The following is a 26357-nucleotide window of genomic DNA, read 5'->3' as shown; positions in this document are numbered from 1 at the left end:
CCCCCTTCTCAGACCTGGGCTCCCTCCTCCTCCCGCTCCTCGTTGGAAGCGCTCCGCCCCGGCCACGCCCCCCGGAGGCCCTGCTTCTAATCGCGGGCGCAATTTCCAGAGGACCTGGAAGCGGATACGGCGGAGACAGGGTCATAAGACACAGGGTGAGTTTCTCCTTTCTAGGGCAAATCCGCGTGGCGGGGCCTCTCTTACTCCATCCTCAGGGTCTTGTGAGTGACTACGGACCTAAAATCCCCACACCCGCCCCTGAATTTACCCCAGGTAAATTCAGATCTAGCCGGTCTGAATCTTTTCGGGGATCTTTTCTCTTCGGGTTATAGATTTCTCTGAGGATGGTCCTTGCCCTTGGTTTTTAATACCTTCCGTCCAGGTAGACAACGCCTTTCGCAACACTTCGCTGCTTAAAACCTGTTAACTGTCTCGGCCTCCCCTTGTAAAGTCCTTGACCGCGGGGTGGATTCGCCCTCCGCCCCACCCCCAGCCTCGCCCTCTCGGCCCCTGGAGGGCAGCGCCGGCCGCCCCGCTCCCGGACAGGCCGCGTCCTCTCCCCGGTCCTGGGGTTCTGCAGAGCCCGCCCCTCTCCTGAGACCCCCTTCCTCCCTCGCAGCCCCTCTGTCCTCGCGTCTCCTCAGGCCGGTCCTTCTGCTTCTCTGGCCTCCCCTTCCTAGTCAGCCCTTCCCCTTACCCCGCGTAGGGGGACGTGACCTGGGCCAGCCTTGTGGACGCCCATGGTTCTTCCGTCCCAAGTTCAACTCAGGTGGAAAATGGTCTCGGGGTAGGTGGGCATCTTATTCACTTGCCATCTTTCTAAATTTGGGGGCGAAGGGGGATCAGGAGAAGCAGAGACAGAGCGACCGAGAGAGGGATAGAAAAACTGAGAGGGAGAAAAGAATGAGGGAGAACCAATGGGAACTTAGACGGCGGCTGAGGGACTTGCAAAGAGAAAGTGAAATGAAATAGATTTAGCCTTGAAACTAGCGGGCGAATAAAATAGAGAAGTAAATTTAAAAAGGCGGATCTCCGGGTGAGCAGCACGGCGAGAGCCCTGGATCAGCGGGAGGAGGGAGGGCAGCAGTGGTGAGGCACTTCGCACGGTGAGTCCGGGAGAGGAGAAAAGGTGGAACCGAGGCTTTCAGAGCACCAGGCGCTGGGAGAGAAAGAGGACAGAGGGGGACACGAAGAGCAGAGGAAGACAGCAGGAAGGAAGCGTCGCCAACTGCAGTGCCGGGGAGCGGGGAGGAGCGGAAGTTAAGGGCACTAGAAGAGGTGTAACCCAGGGGGTAGAGAGGGAGCGGAGGTGGGCGAGAAAGAGGAACAAGGGGAACAGGGTGCAGAGTGGGGGCAGGGCAGGTGTGAGGGAGGAAATAGAGACGAGGGCAGGAACGGCAGGAGGGCAGAGGGGAGCAAAAAGACGTAGACAGAGACAGAAATAGGGAGACAGATAAACGGAATGAAATGGTAACGCACAGTAGTGCAGGTAGGTGGTGGGAGCTGGATGCAGATGGGTGGTGAGTTGTTTGGATATGGATGATGAAGTCGTGATATATGATGTGTGGCTTTAAATATAGTACATTTAAATTATACAAATGAGGATGAGAATTGCAAAACTGCTGTCTACAGGCTTATGCATTTTGTAATTCTTTATATGAGAAGATAACTTCCGTTTGCAATCCCTGTTCAGCCAGGGGGCAGTGACTTGATTCCCTTAGTTGTGGGTCACCCCTTACCTTTTCCTGGCGTGGAGTAGAGGTCAGGGAAGAGGACACCTGGGGCAAGAAATGACTGACTCTGTCACTACGTGGTGCCTTGTTAGAGGAACATTTAAAGTATTTTTTGTGTGTAATGCATTTACTTTTTCTTTCTTGATTCTGTGTATATAATTTTTTTTGTAGGTTGGAGTAAATCTTAGTTCATTCAGTTTCTCCTTTCCTGTAACTAAGTATGTATTTCTGGAATAATTTTTGGTGGTCTATAATTAACTCATATCATTCTTTTCTAAACATTATAGTCTCAATTTTTAAAAACTTTAACAGCAGAATTTTTAGATGAAAAAAATTCACAAATTATTTCTTTTAAAAATGTGGTTTTTTTTTTTTAAAAAAGTATGTTTCAGGTTCCTTTGAGGCCTGCCTGCTTTTTCCTCTTTATCTTCTATATGGGAAAAGTTCCTTGGTAACTAATAAATAATTTTAGGCTATTTTGATGAGTACTTGGTAAAGATATCAATGACCGTGTATATTAACAGCCAAAACCTAGTTTAACCAGTTAGTCTCATATTCCATTTTCTTCCTTTTTGTGTGATCTATTAAAATTGTGAGCTGTGAGGTGTTATAAAGATGTTTCCCTCAGGGCCCTCTTGACTGTTCTGTGCAAGTGAGGAAGGATGGGCTGGATTGATGTGAAACCTTCCAACAGAGCCCCTCTATTTATGATGAAGAAGTTTGCTCACAGCTTATTTCTAAGCTGACCCCTTTCAGTGTTTTCCCCACCAGCAGCAATGGTTTTGCAATTCTGTGTTTTTAAAATATTTTTCTTTGATTTTCTGAGAAAGGAGAATTAATTGCTTGGTATCAGTGTGATCAGACCTTGCAAGAGAAGTTTCCTTTGCTCAGCAATATGCAAGATCATCCCTGTGTTTTTTATTTTTTAAAATATTTATTTATTTATTTACTTATTTGGCTGCGTTGGGTCTTAGTTGTGGCACGCGGGGCTGTTCGTTGTGGAGCACGGGCTCCAGATCGTGCAGGCTCAGTAGTTGAGGCGCGCAGGCTTAGTTGTCCCGCGGCATGTGGGATCCTAGTTTCCCGGACGAGGGATCAAACCCACACGTCCCCTGCATTGGAAGGTAGACTCTCAACCACTGGACCACCAGGGAAGTCCCCATCCCTGTGTTTTAAGTGGGATGGACGGTAAGGACAAACTTTGCCTACTGGTCCTTCAGGAAGCTTTTCAGAATTCAGTTCCACATGGTTCTCTTCACTGAATTCAGACCTTCTCAGAAATATCTCCCCTCTGGCCCTCGGGGAGCCCACTTGTAAAATGGAGATGAGAGAATAGACCAGAAATTCTGAGTGTGAGCCACAGTGACCCATGAAATGATTGGTCAAATTGGGTGTGTGTCTGTGTGTGGCAGTTCTTTTTGGAGAGAGTGTCCTGTTGTCTTTATTTTTGTTTACATAAATTTCTTTAATTTTATTTATTTATTTTTGGCTGCGTTGGGTCTTCGTTGCTGTGCGTGGGCTTTCTCTAGTTGTGGCGAGCAGGGGCTACTCTTGGTTGCGGTGCACGGGCTTCTCATTGCAGTGGCTTCTCTTGTTGCAGAGCACGGGCTCTAGGTGCGTGGGTTTCATTAGTTGTAGCACACGGGCTCAGTAGTTGTGGCTCGCGGGCTCTAGAGCACAGGCTCAGTAATTGTGGCGCACTGGTTTAGTCGCTACGCGGCATGTGGGATCTTCCCGGACCAGGGCTGAACCCGTATCCCCTGCATTGGCAGGCGGATTCTTAACCACTGGGCCACCAGGGAAGCCCTACTTTTCCTTTCTTCTTATGTGATGCTCTGGGTTTGGTATCACAGTCATGCTGGCCACATAGAATGAGTTTGGCAGTGTTTTCTCTTCAACTCTTTGTAAGATTTTTAGCAGGATTAGTGGTAATTCTGCTGTAAATGTTTGGTAGAATTATGCAGTTAAAGACATCTCTTCCTGAGTTTTTCTTTGAGGTTTCTGATTACTACTTGAATCTCTCTAGTTATAATTCTGTCCAGATTTTTTATTTCTTAATGTTTCCAACTTAGTAGGTTTATGTTTCTACGAAATTACCTGTATCTTATAGATTATGTAATGTGTAGGTATTATTGTTCACAGTACTCCCTTTTAATCCTTTAAAAACATTTTTTTGACATCAGTTGCAATCACTTCTTATGATTTCAAAAGTATATATCTTTTGTAGCTGAAATTATATCTTCAGTATATTCCCTGGCCTTGAATTTTTCCTACACTATCATGTTAATGATTTAAATAGTAGGAAGATCACTAACATTTTCTGTGTATGTGTGTGTGTTTGTGTGGGCCCACATATATAATGACCTTTCATGCTGTTCCATGTTGTTCACCTTGAACTTCTTTATTTTTTTTTAAATTACTTTATTTTTGGTTGTGTTGTGTCTTCGTTGCTCTGTGTGGGCTTCGTCTAGTTGCGGCGAGTGGGGGCTACTCTTCGTTGCAGTGCATGGGCTTCTCATTGCGGTGGCTTCTCTTGTTGCACAGCATGGGCTCTAGGCGCCCGGGCTTCAGTAGTTGTGGCTCACGGGCTCGGTAGTTGTGGCACGCAGGCTCTAGAGCACAGGCTCAGTAGTTGTGGCGCACGGGCTTAGTTGCTCCACGGCATGTGGGATCTTCCTGGACCATGGATTGAACCCACACCACCTGCATCAGCAGGCGGATTCTTAACCACTGTGCCACCAGGGAAGTCCCTTGAACTTCTTTTAAGTTTTCTCAGGGAACCCTCTGTCAACGTACTTTTTTGTTTTTAACAACTTTTAAATTATTTATTTATTTATTTAGTTGTGCCGGGTCTTAGTTGCCACACACAGGATTTTCGATCTTCATATCTCCGTTGTGGCCTGTGGGATCTTTAGTTGTGGCATGCGAACTTTTAGTTATGGCATGTGGGATCTAGTTCCCTGACCAGAGATGGAACCTGGGCCTTCTTCATTGGGAGTGCCGAGTCTTAGCCACTGGACCACCAGGGAAGTCCCTGTCAATGTACTTTTTTTTTTTTAAATTAATTAATTAATTTATTTATTTTTGGCTGTGTTGGGTCTTCGTTTCTGTGCGAGGGCTTTCTCTAGTTGCGGCAAGCGGGAGCCACTCTTCATTGCGGTGCGCGGGCCTCTCACTATCGCGGCCTCTCTTGTTGCGGAGCACAGGCTCCAGACGCGCAGGCTCAGTAGTTGTGGCTCACGGGCCCAGCTGCTCTGCGGCATGTGGAATCCTCCCAGACCAGGGCTTGAACCCGTGTCCCCTGCATTGGCAGGCAGATTCTCAACCACTGCGCCACCAGGGAAGCCCATGTCAATGTACTTTTAATGCTCTATTACTAAACTCTTCTATTTTTTAGCTTGAGTTCCAAAGCCCAACCCTCTGAGTTGAGGTGCTTGCAGTATCATTTCTTAGCTTCTTGACCTGAGACCTCAGAGTGTCTCTGACACAGTTTTCTCCTCTGTAATATGGGAACAGGTCTTTTCCTAATGACCTGTTATGTTGATAACAATTCATACCGGTAAAGTACTTATTTAGAGTAATGTTTACATATTGGAAGTGTTCAAACACTTTTAGTCATTGCTGTTGTTATCATTATCATAACTGAGGATTTTGACCTTTCTCTAAAGCCACGGTGGACTTCGTCATGTCTGAAGACAGCACACATACTGGAGCTCATCTGGCTTTTGACTATCAGTCAGTGTTTAGAACATAATATCTAGCACTTCTGCATAGACAACCCATTCTTGAGTTATGTTTCTGTGTGTTTTATAGTTGTCCACAAAGATGAAAAATCTGTATTAATTGGAGGATATCATAGTCTGTTATGAAAAAGCATAAGAAATTAAAATTAAAGATACATAATTTGGTCCAAATACCATAACGTGTATCTTTCAGAATATATACATCAACAGACAGAATCAGTCCTTACACCTTTCTCCTCATTTCATTTTTTATAAAGATAAAATCTATCCTCATGGCCACTTGGTTAAATTTTTTTTTTAATTGAGGTATAGTTAATTTACAATGTTGTCTTAGTTTCAAGTGTACAACAAAGTGATTCAGCTGTATATATATTCTTTTTTCAGATTCTTTTCCATTATAGGTTATTTCAAGATATTGAGTATAGCTCCCTGTGTGATTCAGTAGATCCTTCCTGTTTATCTGTTTTATTTATAGTAGTGTGTATATGTTAATCCCAAACTCCTAATTTATCCAACTTCCCCCCCACCCCAGAAATGTTTTTGTTTCAGGAACAGCTGACTTTCGAAGATGTGGCCATCGATTTCTCTCAGGAGGGGTGGGAATGCCTGACCCTGCTCAGAGGGCCTTGTACAGGGACATGATGTTGGAGACGTAAAGGAACCCGATCTCCCTGGGTGAGGATAACTTCCCTCTAGACGTTGGGATCTGCCCTTTTGTTTTATGCATTTTCCCCTGTGTGCCTCTTGGGGGGCCCCTTGGAGACTCAGACATCATACAACATCATGAGTTTAAACTGACCCTTTCTTCAGATGATCTGTGCCTTTCGTGTTACATCAGAGGTTGTTCTAGAGCTTAATTATATATAAAGTTCAATGGCAGGGCTTCCCTCGTAGTGCAGTGGTTAAGAATCCGCCTGCCGATGCAGGGGACACGGGTTCGAGTCTTGGTCCGGGAAGATCCCACATGCCGCGGAGCAGCTAATCCTGTACACCACAACTACTGAGCCTGAGCCCTAGAGCCCACGAGCCACAACTCCTCAGCCCACGCACTGCATCTACTGAAGCCCAAGTGCTCCAGAGCCCGTGCTCCGCAAGAAGAGAAGCCACCGCAATGAGAAGCCCGCGCACTGCAACGAAGAGTAGCTCCTGCTCGCCACAACTAGAGAAAGCCCGCATGCAGCAACGAAGACCCAACACAGCCAAAAAATAATAAATAAATAAAAATAAAATAAATTTAAAAAAAAGCTCAATGGCAGGTTTTTTTTTTTAAATTTCATTAAAAGATAGACATAAAATAGAATTATTAAGCACTGACTTTAGGCCCTTCTTAGGAAACATTAATAAATACATCTCTTAAACTTGCTCAAGGCCCATTTTATCTTTGACATCTCTGCCATGTTGTATTTCTTTTTTTTTTTTAATTTTTAAATTTAATTTTATTTATTTTTTTATACAGCAGGTTCTTATTAGTCATCAATTTTATACACATCAGTGTGTACATGTCAATCCCAATTGCCCAATTCATCACACCACCTCCCCCACCCCCCGCCGCTTTCCCCCCGTGGTGTCCATACGTTTGTTCTCTACATCTGTGTCTCTATTTCACAATGGCAGACTTGTAAAAAATGTCTGATTTCCTGTTTTGTACCCTTTGCTTTTGACTCAGTATTTCTTGAAAGAGTGTTAGATATATGTATTACACTGTTCCCTATGCATTTAGAAGAAGGCAAGCAGTGGGTGAATGTTTGAAATATTTTTCCAGGAACAGCTGTCATGTCTTCACTACTCAGCTGAACAAAGCACTGTGATTTTGGAAAAACCACAGCACTTTACATTTTTTTTTTCTAATTAAGTAATTAATTTTTTATTTTTGGCTGCTTGGGGTCTCAGTTGCGGCACGTGGGATCTTTCATCGCGGAGCGCAGGCTCTTCATTGCAGCGAGCGCGCTTCTCTCTGGTTGTGGTGCACGGTTTCCAAAGCCCGTGGGCTCTGTAGTTTGCAGCACGCGGGCTCTAGTTGAGACGCACTTGCTCAGTAGTTGTGGTGTGTGGGCTTAGTTGCCCCGTAGCATGTGGGATCTTAGTTCTCTTACCGGGGATTGAACCCACATCCCCTGCATTGGAAGGCAGATTCTTTACCACTGGACCACCAGGGAAGTCCCACTATACATTTCTTTGTTCTGATAAGCAGGAATTTCTGTTTCTGATCTGAACATTATCTCCATTTTAGAGCAAGAGAAAGAGCCCAGGGCTCTGGTGAGTGGTGTGAAAATAGCAAAAAACCAAACGGGTGGGAATGTGTGAAAAGTGTGAACACAGGTGGGATCTCAGGGCAGAGAGGAAGACACGACATCTAGTAGTGTTTGGGAACCTCTTCTCAGGGTAGAGAGTTCTTTGGGAAAACCGAAGTTGATTTATTGAAAACTCTCAGAGGAAATTTTTCTTCTCCGTAACTTATCCCTCTTGTCCTTCCACATGTGAAATGTGTTCTTTCCCCCTCCAGTGGGGCTGCAGCTCCTACAGAGACAAAGGCAAGGTCTTTATCAAGATCCACAACACTCATCATCTGGCTCCTGTGCACTGGTTGTTGCTTGACTTTGAGGAGCATGAGGTGGGCTGTTTTATCAGGGTCTCTTGCCCCTTCATCTCTCCTTCTGGTCTTGATTCCACTGGATGCTCAATTAGGCCCTGTAGATCAGAGCTGATGCCTCTGGAGTCCCACCCCTTAGCCTCTGAGTTTGATCAGAGTTGCAGTACTTGGAAGATGTAATCAGAAGATGGGAAAACACTGGCTGCTCTTTGACTCATCTGCCACCTCAGAACCTGCATGGAGCTGTCTCAAGCCCTGTCTGCTTGTTTAGACCCCTCAGCCATTTCTTGTGTTCTGCTTTTGCCATGCCCTTCAGGGTTGTGTGTAACAGGGAGATGGAGTGGTTCTTCTGTATTGTTAGTTAGGAAAACTAAGGTCAGTGGACAGAGAGATCCTCTCTCTCTTTTTTTTTTTTTAATTTACTTATTTATTTATTTTTGGTTACATTGGGTCTTTGTTGCTGCGCATGGGCTTCCTCTAGTTACAGTGAGCGAGGGCTACTCTTCGTTGCGGTGCACGGGCTTCTCATTGTGGTGGCTTGTCTTTGTTGAGGAACACGGGCTCTAGGCGCGTGGGCTGCAGTAGTTGCGGCGCGCGGGCTGCAGTAGTTGCGGCACACGGGCTCAGTAGTTGTGGCACACGGACTTAGTTGCTCCATGGCATGTGGGATCTTCCCAGACCAGGGCTCAAACCCGTGTCCCCTGCATTGGCAGGTGGATTCTTAACCACTGTACCACCAGGGAAGTCCCAAGAGATCCTCTTTTTGATCCCCAGTCCTACATGGGGAGCATATATGAGTCTTTCAGGTCTTAGCTTGGCATCTGTGGGTCGAGCCCATGGTTTCATCTCAAGGTCCTCGAGTATCTGACGCCCATATCTTGTAATTTTTTGGCTCTTGTACTGCTCTGCCTAGTCTGGGAATGTGTACTCTTCCTGATTTCTTATTTTCCTAAGTTAGTACGATTTGCCTCTTAAATGTGCTTTTGAATTACGTAGTCCTAAGGACTGATGATTTTTCCAGTTCCTTTGCTGTGATAATCCACCTGTAGTTTGTGGACAACTTTTGGTGGACTCTCTGGGGAATGGGTTTACTGGGTAACAGAAAATTACTGATGGAGAACACTTTCCCTCATGTGTTGCAATATCATCCTACTGCATTCAGAGTCACCACTTGAACCTACTCAGTAGGGTGGTCAGCAGGTTGTAGGATACAAGATAGAAAGTATCACAAGTACCTCACCTATATGTCTTCCAAGTTTTTTGTTCTGGTTTTGAGGACTGTCACAAAAGCCTGTCTCCAGGGCACTGTGACAATGTTGTCCACAACTGGTTGAAGCCGCAGTTAGGGGTCATCAAGCAAGGTATCGGTTTAAGCTACCTTAAAGATTATGCTGGACTTGCTTTTCCTTTGTTTCTGCGTTCCCTCACTCTCCTAATAGTAACGGCTTGAATCTGCTCTTTGGATCTCTAGTAAAGTCTAGGAGACTACACCTTTTTCTATGAACAAGAAACGGGGACACGGAAAGGCTGGCAGGGCCCCACAGGGTCTTCCTCAGTCTCAATCCCCCCCAACCTTTTTGATACCCTCAGTCTTAAGGGGAGCAGGTGTGGGACAAGAAAGGGAATAAAATATTCTATAAAGAGGTTAATCCAACTCGGCAGGGGAACTGAAATGTAGGGGGACTCGGTTTCAAAATCATGATCTCCTTCCTACTCGACTGTACTGTTGATTCGATTTCTTTGTATCTGCATGTGTGTGTACAGAAGAAATGCATCCATCTCCTTTTGAGTCGCCTTTTCCTGGTTTTTCCTTCTGGTTTCTGCTAGCAAAATTCTGGCACAATCTCCTAGAATATTATGTATGTGTTTCTCGAATATAAGCATGACAATGGAACTTATGGAATATACAGCTGGACACATTACATAGGAAATAGTGTAATAGATGTAATCCTACCTTCTCCCTACAATCACTTTTTTTTTTCTTTTTAAATTTTTTTATTTATTTACTTTTGGCTGCATTGGGTCTTTGTTGCTGTGCACAGGCTTTCTCTAGGTGCAGCAAGTGGCGGCTACTCTTTCATTGCAGTGTGTGGGCTTCTCATTGCGGTGGCTTCTCTTGTGGAGCACAGGCTCAGTAGTTGTGGCTCATGGGCTCTAGAGCACAGGCTCAGTAGTTGTGGCTCATGGGCTCTAGAGCGAAGGCTCAGTAGTTGTGGCGCACGGGCTTAGTTTCTCCGCGGCATGTGGGATCTTCCCGGACCAGGGCTGGAACCTGTGTCCTCTGCATTGGCAGGCGGATTCTCAACCACTGCACCACCAGGGAAGCCTGGTACATAGTTTTAAAGCAGATATTTAGAAAAATATGTTGTTTTCTTAAAAGTTGTATCAAATTCTTCATTTTCTCTATTATATATTAATTTTTCAATTCTAAACAGCCAATTAATTAGATTATTTATTAGCTTGTTTGGATTATTTAGCATTACATCTTTTTTTAGCATTTATGTATGTATAGTAAGTATGCAGAATATATCTCTAATATAATATTTTTTTCTCAGTTATGAGACACCAGTATGTTTAATGTTAATTGGTATGGGCTTTGGGGTCATGGTGGAAAAATACCCTCTCTTTGATAGCTGATGTCCAATCTGTGTGTTTTTAACATAGGATTTGTGAAACAAGGCTACCTGAAAATGAACTTGAATTATATGTTATTACTCTTTCTTTAGTAAAGAATTCTATTCCTTTAGTGTTGCTAAAAATTTTAACGTCATTGTTGGGTAGTTTCATAACTCTGTTTGGTATAAGTATTACTTTTGGTGTAATATATATTCAATATGAAACATTTATTTATAGGTTGTAATGAATAGGATAACCATGGTTCTTTATATCTTACAGATATCTCTCTCATACGTGTGATCCAGCAGTTACAACCAAAAACGAACAGTGATACAGGAGAAGTATTCCAAACAGTGATGTTGGGAAGATCTGAAAGTCATGAAATCAAACATTTTTACCTCAGGGAAATCCAGGAAAATATGTATGACTTTGAGTTGCAGCAGAGAGATGATGAAAGAAATTATAAAGTAATGCCTATAACCCATAACAAAAATCTCTCTGATGGAAGACATTGCCATTGTAGACGGGATGCGGGAATCAAGCCCATTGGAAATAGGCTTGGATTATGCTTTCAGGATGAACTCCATATAATGAGAAGTGAAGGGAAAATTTATAAATTTAAATTTAAATTTAGCTGACAAGAAAATCAACAGTAGTGCCTCAGTTTCACCACTTCACGTAATTCCTCTTACTCTTCAAACCAGTATTTCTAATACAAATGAGAATGATTTTATGCATTCCTCCAACACTGCCAGAAGACCAGAAAGCGCACAGCAAAAGACCTTACAAATGTAACGAGTGTAACGAAACCTTCCTTAACAGCTCAAACCTCACTAGATATCAGAGAATCCACACAGGAGCGAAATTATCTAAATGTGATATATGTGGTAAAATCTTTGGTCGAAATTCACACCTTGTGGGTCATCAGGAAAGTCATGTTGTAGAAAAATGTTACAAATGTAATGAGTGTGGCAAAACCTTTACTCCTGGCTTATAGCTCGCTCAACATCAAATAATCCATTCAGGAGAGAAACCATATAAATGTGATGTATGTGGCAAAGTCTTCAGTCGAAATTCAGTCCTTGCAAATCTTCAGCGAATTCACACCGAAGAGAAACCATATACAAATGAGTGTGGAAAAGCCTTTAATCACTGCTCAAACCTCATTAGACATCAGAAAATTCATACAGGAAAGAAATTATATAAATGTGATATGTGTAGCAAAGTCTTCAGTCGTAATTCAAACCTTGCAATTCATTGGAGGGTTCATACTGGGGAGAAACCTTATAAATGTAATGAGCGTGGCAAGGTCTTTCGTCTAAAACCACATCTTTGAATTCATCGGAGGGTTCATACTGGAGAGAATCCTTTCAAATGTAGTGATTGTGGCAAAGCCTTCAGTCAAAATTCACACCTTACAAGTCATTGGAGAGTACATTTTATAAAGAAACCTTTCAAGTGTATTGCGTGTGCAAAAACCTTTACTCAGGTCTCAACCCTCACTACACATCAGAAAATCCATACATGAGAGAAACCATATAAATATGATATATGTTTGGAAGGTCTTCAAAATTCAAACTTCAAAATTCACACCTTACAGTTCTTTGGAGAATTCATAGTGGAGAGGAACCGTACAAGTATGAGTCTGGCAAAGCTTTTGTGCGTTCAGCCTCACTTACCATCAGACAATTCATAATGGAAAGAAACCTTAAAAATGTAATGACTGTCTCAATGTGTTTAGTCAAAATTTATACCTTATGACCTACCAAATTATTCATACAGGAGAGAAACCTTTTAAATGTAATGAGTGTGGCAAATCCTTGAGTGTGCTTTCAAGCCTAACTTATCAGATGGTCCATACTGGTGAAAGACCCTGGAAATATAATCGATGTGGCAATGCTTTTAGCATAGGTTCACATTTTAATGTTCATGAGAAAATTCTTACTGGCTAGAAGCCAGGTAAATATATTTAGTGTAGTCAGACCTTTAGAAAATGAATTCATTCTAGAAAGAAACCTCACAAATTCCATGAATGTGCAAAACCTATACTCATGGCTCCCATCTCACCAGTAGTTTGGTAATAAGCACTGGACAAAACATTACGAAAGGGCTTCCCTGGTGGCGCAGTGGTTGAGAATCTGCCTGCTAATGCAGGAGACACGGGTTCGAGCCCTGGTCTGGGAAGATCCCACATGCCACGGAGCGGCTGGGCCCGTGAGCCACAGCTGCTGAGCCTGCGCGTCTGGAGCCTGTGCCCGCAACGGGAGGGGCCGCGATAGTGAAAGGCCCGCGCACCGCGATGAAGAGCGGTCCCCGCACCGCGATGAAGAGTGGCCCCCACTTGCCGCAACTAGAGAAAGCCCTCGCACGAACCGAAGACCCAGCACAGCCAAAAATAAATAAATAAATTAAATAAATAAATAAATTAAAAAAAAAAAAAAAAAGCCAAAGAAACAAACTCTCCATCAATCGCGTACCCCTAACCATCTTAAAAAAAAAAAAAAAAAAAACATTACGAAAGTAATGAATTTTCAGAGCTTTTAGGTTGTGCCTTAAACTCAGGGTCACCAGATACCTCATGCTTAAAAATGCAATGAATATGGCAAAGTTTCAAATTATTGGTCCTTCGTCACTAAATATCAGAATCTTTATCGTGGAGAGAGACAACACAAATGTACTGTGTGTGGCAAGGATTTTACCCAAAGATCACAAGTTGGGGAACATACTGAAGTGTTAGCTCCCAAATGCAATGGGTGTGGCAAAACATTCACCTTGAGTTCAAGTATTAAGCAACAACAGAGAGTCCATATTGAAGAGAAGCCATGGAAATGTAGGGCAGAAGCTTTATCCAGGCCTCACAGTGCACTAGACTTCAGAAGACTTATCTTTGAGAGAAACCACACAAAAGAATACGTTTACTAATGCTCGTAAGTGATGATCCAGACTGTGGAACATAGAAGCTTTCCAATGTAATGAATGCGTAAAGGTTTTCATCAAGTAATCACACCTTTGGTGTGATGAAATAATTCATACAGGTCAGAAAATATACAGATATTCTGAACATAGAAACACTTTTAAGAAACAGTGCGTCCTCAGGGAGCATCATGAAAGTCATATTTGGGAGAGCCCTTACAAATGTAATAAATTTGGGGAACTTTTTGAGCAATTCTTAGAATAGACCACACATCAAAGAATGCATACTAGGGGCTTCCCTGGTGGTGCAGTGGCTGAGAATCTGCCTGCCAATGCAGGGGACACGGGTTCGAGCCCTGGTCTGGGAAGATCCCAAATGCCGCGGAGCAACTAGGCCCGTGAGCCACAACTACTGAGCCTGTGCGTCTGGAGCCTGTGCTCCGCAACAAGAGAGGCCACGACAGTGAGAGGCCCGCGCACCGCGATGAAGAGTGACCCCCACTTGCCGCAACTAGAGAAAGCCCTCGCACAGAAACAAAGACCCAACACAGCCATAAATAAATAAAAATTAAAAAAAAAAAAGAATGCATACTAGGATTAAATAAGCCTGTAGTTCTCCAGATTAATCTGAGATATTACATACTGAAGAATCATTACAAGTCACAGTGTGTTAAAACTTATGACATGATGCATATATGAGGGTAAGAAGGATATATGTGGAAATGGCCCATTATCTCCAGTGTATAAATATTCAACTTTCTTGAAAAGGCTTCGTTACAATTTATGCCTTTCAACGTGAAGTTTGAAATCTGTTGATCTTATGCCTTCAGTGTAGGCCTTTGATGATGGTCTCTGGGAAGGAGTCAATAAGATGAAAGGGCCAACTTCATTAGGTGTGGTTCCTTCACCTCCATGTTGCCTGGAAAAATAAGGACCCTGAATTATTAAATTGAACATTGTGTAAATCATCGTTAGGGAGGGGCAGAAAATAATGTAAAACTAGGACATGACCCATCATGCTTATGTTCCGGGAGCCCTTCCGTAGATACCCCACAGTGTGTTATGGGACAGAATCGTCTACCAAGTGACCTTGAACAGGGCAGGAAGGACATTAATGGACTGGGCTTTTCATGGGAGGAAAGTGACAGGTTGCTAGGGACTGATTGGTGGAAATAATGCAGGGGAAAACTTGGTCACTTTCTCCATTGGATGGCCATAACCGTTGTATATATCTATGTTTAATGAGAAATTAGTCTTATTTTTGGAAGTTGAACAGAGAGCAGTTATCTTGAGAGGGAAATTTATTCAAAAGAACCAGAATATTATGTGTATGTGTATGATTCGCATTTAACTGCTGCAATTACATTTTGCTAGTGTTTTATTTAGATTGTATTGTAGGTCTCCTGTTTTAATTAATAAATTTAATCACTTTTGTCAACCCTGGATGAATTCTGTTGCTTCCACCAACACAGTTTTTCCCCATCTCAGTACTTTACAAGAGAAGCTAACAGTGCACCATTAGGCTCTCAAGATTGAAAGAATCTGGGCTTCCCTGGTGGCGCAGTGGTTGAGAGTCTGCCTGCTAATGCAGGGGACACGGGTTCGAGCCCTGGCCTGGGAAGATCCCACATGCCGCGGAGCGGCTGGGCCCGTGAGCCACAACTGCTGAGCCTGCGCGTCTGGAGCCTGTGCTCCGCGGCGAGAGAGGCCGCGGCGGTGAGAGGCCCGCGCATCGCGATGAAGAGTGGCCCCCGCTTGCCACAACTGGAGAAAGCCCTCGCACAGAAACGAAGACCTAACACAGCCAAAATCAATCAATCAATCAATCAAAAAACATACGCATCTGATTCAAGATCCTCATTTAAAAAAAAAAAAAAAAAAGATTGAAAGAATCTGCAATAATTTCTTTCCAATATGGAATCAAACAACATACAATTTGGGGATTAAATTCTCATAATTTGTACTTGAGTAATTCCTCTCCACTCTCTGTTCCAGAATATTCAGATGGTATAATGAAAATATCATAGCAGTGTATTTCAGACTCTGACTTCTATTATTGTGCAAAAATTGGACAGAGTAAATTTAAAAATCAAATTGGTGTTATTGAATGATTCATGAAATGGGCAGCATTCCACCTCGTAAAAAAAGAGGTGCTCCATGGAGCTGTACAAAATGGAAAGCTTTAATAGGCAGATACTGGGCAGGATAAGAAAGTTATTAGTTAAAGAAAAGATAGTTTCTGGACTTCCCTGGTGGTCCAGTTGTTAAGACTCTGAGCTCCCAATGCAGGGGGCCCTGGTTCGATCCCTGGTCAGGGAACTAGATCCCGTGTGCCGCAACTGAAAAATCCCACATGCCACAACAAAGGTTCCATGTGCCGCAACTAAGACCAGGGGCAGCCAAATAAATAAACAATAATTTAAAAGATAGTGTCAGGCAAGGTTACCTTTTTGGGGGAAAGGAGGGCAAAATCTTTTCCTGTCTATTACCTCACTAGTGTTGTTTAGGAAATTCTAGAGTGATTGGTTTAAGGTCACTTTTCTGGGAGGGATGAAGCTGCAGTTAAGTCTGGGTTTGTCCTCTCAGGGGCAAGTGAGTCCACCTTTGGAATTTTTTTTTTTTGGCACTCCCTACAACCCGCTCCCCATTCCTGAATATGCAGTATATGAACGTATTTCTTAATGCCCTTTTTTGTTCCTAAGTAAATGTCACAGCATGCACCCTGATTTCCATGAAGGGAAAATAGGAATATAGTAAGCATACGAAAAATATTAGAAAATTTCAAAATCATGCAATTTCAGTTTTGTCCTTGAAGCACTCAGTGCAATAATTTGAAAATATCTATATTCAAGACTTTTAAAAACGAACAGTATACGATAGGAAGATTCTGTTTGATAGATAAAGTAGAAATTTCATATATTCACCTCCAGAGCACTTTTTGTTGTTGTTGCTAAATTGCAGTTATGGTCATTCACTGGATTAGGATGGAACTTCACCCAAAGATTGGTTTGGTCATTGAGACTGATTTTAACATCGAAATGTTAGGAGAATGTTTGTCAGCTTTCCAGGGAGATGGGAGAATTCCAAGGTGTTCAAAAAATTATTTGAGGAAACAGGTAATGCTGACTGGCTTGGTGCCTTAAGGTGATTCCTGAGTGGTGCTTATAGGTGGATACCTATTTATGCTTTGACTTCCCAATTGGTATTGAAGGAGGAAGCCCTTGGGCTTTTTCTTTTTTTTAAAATTTATTTATTTTTGGCTGTGTTGGGTCTTTGTTGCTGTGCATGGGCTTTCTCTAGTTGCGGCAAGCAGGGGCTACTCTTTGTTGCAGTGCGTGGACTTCTCATTGTGGTGGCTTCTCTCATTGTGGAACACAGGCTCTAGGCGCAAGGGCTTCAGTAGTTGCGGCACACGGGCTTCAGTAGTTGCGGCACACGGGCTCAGTAGTTGTGGCTCAGGGGCTTAGTTGCTCCACGGCATGTGGGATTTTCCTGGACCAGGGAAGTCCCAAGAGTATTAAAATTTCGATTTCCAAGTATGGTATTAAGCTATAAGTTACATGGTTGATTTTTTACTATAATAAAATACTTTAATACAATTTTTCCTTAGCATTATTTTTTTCCCACACTTTACATTTCACACGTTCTCATTTTACAACAAGAGGTAAATCAGTGGGTTGTTTGGGGAATTTTGTGACGTGACAATCCACATGTATAAAGTTAGGTGCACTATAAACATGATGAAAGAGTGTTCCTTTAGGGGTTCACTTCAGTGAAAGTACTGGAATGGCAAATGGTGAACTGAAGTCTTTTAATTTGGGAGTTGGCTGTGGTCAAGTGCTTCAAAATCAAGTGTGTGGAGTTGAACCAGCATGCAATGAACTGAATGAAATTTTAAGAATGAATGAGATAGAAAGACCCCAAGGACTTCCCTGGTGGCACAGTGGTTAAGAAACCGCCTGCCAGGGCCTTCCCTGGTGGCGCAGTGGTTGAGAATCTGCCTGCCAATGCAGGGGACACGGGTTCGAGCCCTGGTCTGGGAAGATGCCACATGCCACGGAGCGACTACGCCCGTGAGCCACAATTGCTGAGCCTGTGTGTCTGGAGCCTGTGCTTTGAACAAGAGAGACCGCAATAGTGAGAGGCCCATGCACCGCGATGAAGAGTGGCCCCCACTTGCCGCAACTAGAGAAAGCCCTCGCACAGAAACGAAGACCAACCCAGCCATAAATAAATAAATAAATAAATAAATAAAATTAAAAAAAAAAAAGAATCTGCCTGCCAATGCAGGGGACACGGGTTGGAGCCCTGGTCCGGGAAGATCCCATGTGCCGTGGAGCAACTAAGCCCGTGAGCCACAACTACTGAAGCCTGCGCACCACAACGAAGAGTAGCCCCCGCTCGCTGCAACTAGAGAAAGCCCGCACACAGCAACGAAAACCCACCACAGCCAAAAATAAATAAATAGGTTTATTTATTTAAAAAAGAAATAAAGACCCCAAGATTCCAACTATAGTTTGTGACAAGGAGAGAGCCTCCATTGCCAAATGCCTGGAAGCTATCCTGCCATTTTCCAGTGATATAGTGACATTCAGAGCCAAAATATCTTGCAGAGAAAATAAGATTTGTGCTACTTCCAACTTGACAACTGACACCCTATATTCTCCAGTTAGAATTTGTTATCAACCAAAAATAATATATTTTTCTTTGATAAGTGATCTTGGGACTTCCCTTGTGGCACAGTGGTTAAGAATCCGCCTGCCAATGCAGGGGACACCGGTTTGAGCCCCGGTCCAGGAACTAAAATCCCACATGCCGCGGAGCAACTAAGCCCATGCGCCACAACTACTGAAGCCCGTGTGCCTAGAGCCCGTGCTCTGCAACAAGAGAAGCCACCACAATGAGAAGCCCGCACACCGCAACGAAGAGTAGCACCCGCTCTCCGCAGCTAGAGAAAACCCGTGTGCAGCAATGAAGACCGAACGCAGCCAAAAATAAATAAATAGATAAATAAATTAATATAAATTTATTTTTAAAAAGTGATCTTAATTTCGCTTTTTTTTTTTTTTCTTTTTTGGCTCCGCCACGTGGCTTGTGGGATCTTAGTTCCAGGACCAGGGGTCCAACCTCATAGCAGTGAAAGCACGGTGTCCTAACTACTGGACCTCCAGGGAATTCCCTTAATTTCAATCTCTATTATCTTTCTTACCAGACTTCGAGTAAGAATCATTGTTATTAATGCTTTAAGCATAATAACTCATTGAATTTTCATCACTGAAAAAGACACTGATGTTTATTCTCATTTCAGAAATGAAAGAACATAGGACAAATACTGGTTTAAAGACTCATTCAACTCCACCTCAGCAAGTGCCTGAGTCAGGATGTGAAGCCATGTTGTCTGACTGCAAAAATAATCTCTTAAGGCAAATTGTTTTCGATTCTTTAACTACTCAGTATCCATAGTTAATTTTATGAGTATCTCTTGCCATTTTTAAATGGGTTATCATCATATGTAATTGTTGTTATGGTAACTGTTATTTTTATACAAGCATACCTCTTTTTTTTTCTTTCTTTCTTTCTTGTTTTTTTTTGGTTGTGCTGTGTGGCATGTAGGATCTTAGTTCCCCAACCAGGGATCGAACCCTCACACCCTGCAATGGAAGCTCAGAGTCTTAACACTGGACCGCCAGGGAAGTCCCAAGCATACCTCTTTTTATTGCACTTTACTTCATTGGCTTCACAGATGCTGCATTTTGGAAATTGAAGGCTTGTAGCAACTGTGCCTGAACCAATCTTTGTGCTCTTTTTCCAAGAGCATTTGGTCACTCGGTGTCTCTGTGTCAAGTTTTGATGATTTTCACGATATTTCGAACTTTTAACATTATTTTATTTGTCACGGTGATTGTTCATCAGTGATTTTGATGTTACTGCTGTGACTCACTGGATGCTCCGACGACTGTCAGCATTTTTTAGCAGTAAGTTGTTTTGTTTGTTCGCTGCTTCAGTCACCAAAAGGGAAATTTCTGCTTGACAGGAGGCCGTCCTGCTCGCAAATAGTAGACTGCGAATGGGCCTTATTTGATGTTTTTCTTGGGGCCCAGATTGTTGGTGTGGCCACAGTTCTTCATGTGGCAATGACAGGGCAGGGGTGCAGGGAAGAATAACACTTGGGGCAGGTCCTCTTGTCCCAGTTGTATTTCTGGCGAGCTGCTTGCTGAGGGACAGCTCCATGAAGCCATCCTTCAGGCAAAGCACCAAGTGCAGGGTGGACTCTGGATATTTTGGTCTGAGACAGTACGACCATCCTCCAGCTCTTGGCCCATAAGAATCAGATGCTGCTAGTCAGCTAAGATGCAGTCAGGGTCCTCACAAAGATCTGTGTCTCTGCATCCACTCAACCACCCACTTGACAAGAGCAGCAAGAAAGTTTTTTAAATTAATTAATTAAATTTATTCATTTGGTTGCACCGGGTCTTAGTTGAGGCAGTCAGGGTCCTTAGTTGCGGCGTGCATGTGGGATCTAGTTCCCTGACCAGGGATCGAACCCTGGCCCCCTGCATTGGGAGCACAGAGCCTTAACCACTGGACCACCAGGGAAGCCCCAAAGTATTTTTTTTAATTTTTCTTTTATATTGGAGTATAGTTGATTAACATGTGTTAGTTCAGGTGTACAGCAGAGTGATTCCATTATACATATACATGTATCTATTCTTTTTCAAATTATTTTCCCATTTAGGTTATTACAGAGTATTGAGCAGAGTTCCCGTTATAGTCTACAGTATAGTGTAAATATAACTTCAATATGTACTGTGACCCACTTTATTACAGTAACCACTTCATTGCACTGTAATGAACACACAATATCTCTAAAGTATGCCTGCAGTTTTATTTCATAGGCCAGTATTACAAATGAGAGGTTCTTGTTCTTTGTTGCAGCAGGCGGGATCTTTAGTTGCCGCATGCAAACTCTTAGTTGCGGCACGTGGGATCTAGCTCCCTGACCAGGGATTGAACCCAGGCCTCCTGCATTGGGAGCACGGAGTCTTAGCCACTGGACCACCAGGGAAGTCCCCATGAAGTTTTTTTTAAGCCACAGAATTTTAAATTCAAGATTCTTTCTGAAAGGCTCCATTCTATACCCGTCACAAAGTAAAAATCCTATTTGTCAGGTAGGGTAGTTTTTACTCGTGAGTGACAAACCACCTGGAAATTAGTAACTGAAAGAAGTAGGAAGTTTATCATTCTCGTGTAACGGGAAGTCCAGAGGGTGTCATGTGGGATGTGATGGGTCCTTTGCTCCTTCTACCTCCATGACCACTTATTCTTCGCTATTTTTTCTGGCCATGCTGCGTGGCTTCCGTGATCTTAGTTCCCCCAGCAGGGATCAAACCCAGGCCCTTGCAGTGGAAGCTCCGAGTCCTAACTGCTGGACCACCAGAAAATTCCCTCTTCACTTTCCTTATAGCAACATGGCTTCTTATGACTAAGAAGGGTGAAGATTGAGAGGCAAAACCCTGTTAATTTTTAGATTTTGTCCCATTTTCATGAAAACAATAATTTCACGTTTTTCCGAATATTAGCTAATTTTAATAAGAAATGAGAATTTTTGAATTTCGTATTTCCACCTCAAAAACAGAGAAAGGGAAAGGGAAAAGATGTTAGAAACAGATTTGTCAGCTGTCTTTGTTGTTTATCCTGAGAGTATAATATTCCATGCAATATGCTTAGTGACATACGTCAGACAAAGACAAATACTATATGCTATCACTTGTGTGTGGAATCTAGAAAATAAATCCAAGAAGTATATATAGCAACTGAGAAATAGACTCACAGATTAAAAAAAATGTAGGCTATCAGTGGGGAGAAGGAAGGGAGGAGGTGCAAGATAGCAACATGATATTAAGAGATCCAAACTACTAGGTATAAAATAGATAAGCAGGGACTTCCCTGGTGGCGCAGTGGTTAAGAATCTGCCTGCCAATGCAGGGCACACGGGATCAAGCCCTGGTCCGGGAAGACCCCACATGCCGCGGAGCAACTAAGCCTGTGCGCCAAAACTACTGAGCCTGCGCTCTAGAGCCTGCGAGCCACAACTACTGAGCCCGCGAGCCACAACTACTGAGCCCGCGTACTGCAACTACTGAAGCCCGCGCACCTAGAGCCCGTGCTCCGCAACAAGAGAAGCCACTGTAATAAGAAGCCTGCGCTCCACAACAAAGAGTAGCCCCCGCTTGCCACAACTAGAGAAAGCACGCGCGCAGCAATGAAGACCCAACGCAGCCAAAAATAAATAAATAAAATAAATAAAATAGATAAGCTATATCTTAAGTAACATATTGTGTAGCACAGGGATTCATAGCCATTATTTTGATAGAACTTCTAAGGAAGTATAACATATTAAAATACTGTGTCACTATGCTGTATGCCTGCAACTAATATAAGTATTCCAACTAATATAGTATTGTAAATTCCCTTGGACTCAAGGTCATGTACATACCAGTTTGGAGATGGCCATACCAGTTTACCATAGGTATGATCCTGATGGGTCAAGAAATCTGCATTCCACTGTTATGATCATTTACCAGCGACTTTTGCACATTCAATAGGATTGGAGAGTGTAATTGCCCACACTGGAGCCTTAACAAAATTCACTCAATAGGCTTTAAATGATATTAATCAGGCTATTGGCCTACTGAATTCTGAGGTCTCTATGATGAGTAAAGCTGTGCTACAGAACTGCATGGCCCTTGACATCCTTAGGGCATCTCAGGGGAGCACCTATGCCATAATTCAAACTGCATGCTGTGTTTTCATACCTGATGAGTCCTCTGATATAACACATTTAATGAACCATATGAAAAGTCAGATCTCAGCCTTGAAGTGACCCATTCCCTAGTCTTGACTTCTTCAAAATCTGGTTTGGCGTAGGAAGCTCTTGGCTTAAATATTTACTTATAACTCTATCAATGCTACTTGCTATATTACTTCTATTTTGCCTGTTTCAGAAGGCGATTGTTTCTTGTGTTACCAAATGTGTGACTGAGCCTCTGATAAAAATAATGATGAGTAGGTGACTTGAAGGACTTGACCAAGTACATAGTTTTTTTTTTATTATTATTATTTATTTATTTATTTATTTATTTATTTATTTACCCTTGGCTGTGTTGGGTCTTCGTTTCTGTGCAAGGGCTTCCTCCAGCTGCGGCAAGCGGGGGCCACTCTTCATCGCGGTGCGCGGGCCTCTCACTATCGTGGTCTTTCGTTGCGGAGCACAGGCTCCAGACGCGCAGGCTCAGTAGTTGTGGCTCACGGGCCCAGCTGCTCCGCGGCATGCGGGATCCTCCCAGACCAGGGCTCGAACCCGTGTCCCCTGCATTGGCAGGCAGATTCTCAACCACTGCGCCACCAGGGAAGCCCCCAAGTACATAGTTTTTATGAGATCAATGACTGTAACAGTGTAACTCTAGATATGGGAAGAAGCAACAAGAGGGATTTTTTTCCCCCGTGTACCATAACAGAATAGTAAAACAGGTGGTCCAGAGACGTTTTGCTACTGTTAATAAGGCCTAGTCCAGTAATAGCGCAGTGAGTGGCCTATCAATAAAATCCTTCCCCGACCTAGGAACGAGCATTCCTAGCACCATGCTAAGAAATGGTCATGAAATGCCTCCCGAACAGGTTTGAACTTATGGCCATGAGGGGGCGCTGCAAACTAAACTTGGAACTTGCCGTCTGACTCTACAAGACTTAAATCAATAGCTGCTGCAGTGGGTGACCTTCAAGACACCGTAAAAGTATTTTAGGGTGGAGATCAGGAATGAAGCACTCTGTGCGCTGTAAAAACGGTCAGAACAGGCCTTGGGATGTTTAGATATTTTCAGGAGAAGATTTTATGAGCCCAAATTCTTGAATCTCCTCGTATCTAGATAAGCACTAAATCATTAATGGAGATATCTGTTCCTCATGACTAGCAGTAACCTCCACAGGAATGGTAACAACATTCTGCAAAAATGCATGCTTGATTGCATTTGTCCCCCTTCACCAAAATAACAGTTATAGTGACTTTTCCACCCTACCTCTTCAGACCAGTTCCTCAGAGCTATCTGAGACTGTCTCCTGGGGTATAGTCCTCATTTTGCCCCAAATAAAACAACGCACCTCTCGCGTTGTGCATTTTTTCCAGTCGACATTCTCATAAAAAGAAAAATATTTTTTCCGTTTTTTTTTTTTTGCTTTCTGTTTTTATGGTACCTATATGGGATGATGGATGCTTACTAAACTTATTGATAACTATTTCAACATATGAAAGTCAGAACATTATGCTGTACACCTTAAATTCATACAGTGATGTATGTCAAGTACATCGCAATAAAACTGGGGGGAAAAGTTTGAAGAGGCAAATAAAACACTTCGGGGAAAAAAGAAAAAAATGAACAATGCAATTTACAACAATTTTTTACAGTGTATTGCCCTTTTTAAAGCAATGGTTAGTGACGGAAATGATCACACGGCTTAGTCCTCCAGTCTCAAGACTCCGGGATTTGTCCCTGAGCCTCTGGAACTGACACATGTTGTCATTCAGCCTCATTCGGCCACCTGGCTGAATGAGAAACAGAAAGGAAAAACTGTTCGGTAGGGTGTCAGCATGAATGGGCCATTCTACACAGGGAAAGTTTTGTATCTTCCATTCTAGTTTGTAATATAGAGCCAAGTCCAGCTCTTCTTTCCTTGAACTGCCTAAATTAGTTCTAATTGCAGGAAACGTTCCGGGATGGAACTAGCGCCCCACAGCTACCGCTTGGAGACCCACGTTCCCAACCACTGAATTGCTTGAGCCGCAGGAGCGGAACGTGAGACAAACCTGCTCTCACGCTTTTCACTGAAGCCGTTTTCAACTTGTCAGGAGGAAACATCTTAGTTTCAGACACAACTGAAAGCTTTTATCTTAAACCTGTTCCAGATAAGAACTCAAGATGAACGTTTTCATGGTACATGAAAGTACCGTTACCAGCCCGGCCTCCGGACGCCGACTGAGCGGGTTAGGGCCCTCCTCCCGCCGCCTCTAACCCGTAGCGCTCCGCCCGGGCCGCGCTCCCGGAAGTTCCGCCTCTAAACCTGCGCGTGCGCAATTTCTTACAGAACCGGGAGTTTAGCTCTCGGAATGACGATCGCCCTGCGGAGCGTAAATTTCTCTTTTCTAGTGTAAATCTGTGCTACGCGGTACCCCCTTACTCCATCCTCAGGGTCTCGGAGTCACTTCGGACCTAAAATCCCATCACCCGGCCCTCCGTCCGAAGTAAATCCAAACGTCGCCGATACAGGTCGGGTATGTTTTTCTTTGGGTTTGAATTCGCTCTGAGGCTGGTCGGTTCTCTTGGCTTTTCCGCCTTCGGTCCAGGTAGACACCTCCATTCGCGATATTTTCCTGTTTAAAATCCTTTAGTACCTCCGCCCTCCCCCTCGCCGCTCCATGTAACGTCCTCTTCCGCGAAGTGGATGCGCGCCGCGCCCCCCGCCCCGCCAGCCTCGCCCTCTCGGCCCCTGGAGGGCAGGCAGGTCGCCCCGCAGAGGTCTCTCCCCGGTCCTGGGATTCTGCAGAGCCCGCCCCTATCCGGAGACCCCCTCCCTCCCTCCCAGCCCCTCTGCCCTCGCGTCTCCTCGGGCCTGTCCTGCTCCCCCGGCCTCCCTTTCGTAGTCAGCCCTTCCCCTCACCCCGCGAAGGGGGAGGTGACCTGTGCCAGCCGCATGACACCTATGGTTCTTCCATCGCAAATTCCACCCGATGGAAAATGGTCTCTTGCGGTTGGCGGGCATCTTATTCAGTCTCCATCCCTGTAAATACGTTGGCGAGGCGATCAGGAGAAGCAGAGACAGAGAGACTGAGAGAGAAATAGAACAACTGAGGCAAAAGAATGAGGGAGCATCGATAGGAACATAGAGGATGGCTGAGCGACCTGTAAATAGACTGTAAAATGAAAGCGATTATGCCTTGAAAGGAGCAAGTGAATGAAATAGAGAAGTATATAAAAAGCTGGATCTCCAGAGTTTGACATAGAGCAGCATAGAGAGGGGGGCTCTGGATCACCGGTAGCGGGCGGCAAACAGTGGTGAGGCCTTTCACACAGAGAGTCGGAGAGAGGATAAAATGCGGAACCATGGCCTTCATAGCAATGTGGTGCTGGGAGAGTATGAGGACAAGGGATGACAGGGAGAGCAGGAAGGAAGCACAGCCACTTGCCGTGCCAGAGAGTGGGGAGGAAGGGAGAGTAACAGGGACAGAAGGGGTGTAACCTGGAGGGCAGAGAGGGAGCACAGATAAGGGAAGAAAGAGGCAGAAATACAGAGAGATGTAGGACAATCAGGAAGGGTGGAGAGAGAGAACATCAAGAGGGGGAGCAAGTTGCAGAGTGGGGCAGGACAGGTGTGAGAGGAGGGCAGAAGTATCAGGAGAGTAGAGGGGAAGAGAAAGAGAAAGAAATAGGGAGACCCAAACAGAAGGAAATGGAAGCACATAGTAGTGCAGACGGAAGGGGGGAAACTGGATGCAGTCACAGTGTATTCCTCATATGTACAGAATTTTTATGCATCGGTTATATATCTATACATCTGGAAAAGAAGAAGAAAGTGGGAGGTGCGCTGGGCTTGCTTCCTGTGAGTGGTGTGCAATCCAGCCTTCACATTAGATGGATGAGGCATTTTGCGTACGCGTGTTTTCTACCCCCGACTAGAGATGTCCCCTCATATCGTCAGTGTGGTGTGCAG

At 43.9% G+C, this 26357-nt stretch overlaps 1 protein-coding gene and 1 long non-coding RNA gene across 3 annotated transcripts in view; both read left to right on the top strand.

Annotated features, from left to right (window-relative positions):
- LOC103016606 (zinc finger protein 525-like) overlaps positions 1-26357 on the top strand; it is a 103886-nt gene that overhangs the window by 30601 nt on the left and 46928 nt on the right. The window lies entirely within an intron of this gene.
- LOC130705675 (uncharacterized) lies at positions 103-6699 on the top strand. 2 transcript variants are annotated; one of them, XR_009006030.1, is made up of 3 exons: positions 103-155; positions 6009-6151; positions 6403-6699. It is a non-coding gene; the product is annotated as an uncharacterized LOC130705675 (long non-coding RNA). The 2 variants fall into 2 exon arrangements; XR_009006029.1 differs by lacking the exon at positions 103-155 and adding an exon at positions 188-273.

Source organism: Balaenoptera acutorostrata, chromosome 19, assembly GCF_949987535.1.
Source record: "Balaenoptera acutorostrata chromosome 19, mBalAcu1.1, whole genome shotgun sequence".
NCBI classification, from domain to species: Eukaryota; Metazoa; Chordata; class Mammalia; order Artiodactyla; family Balaenopteridae; genus Balaenoptera; species Balaenoptera acutorostrata.
This window is presented reverse-complemented; position numbering and strand designations above follow the sequence as displayed.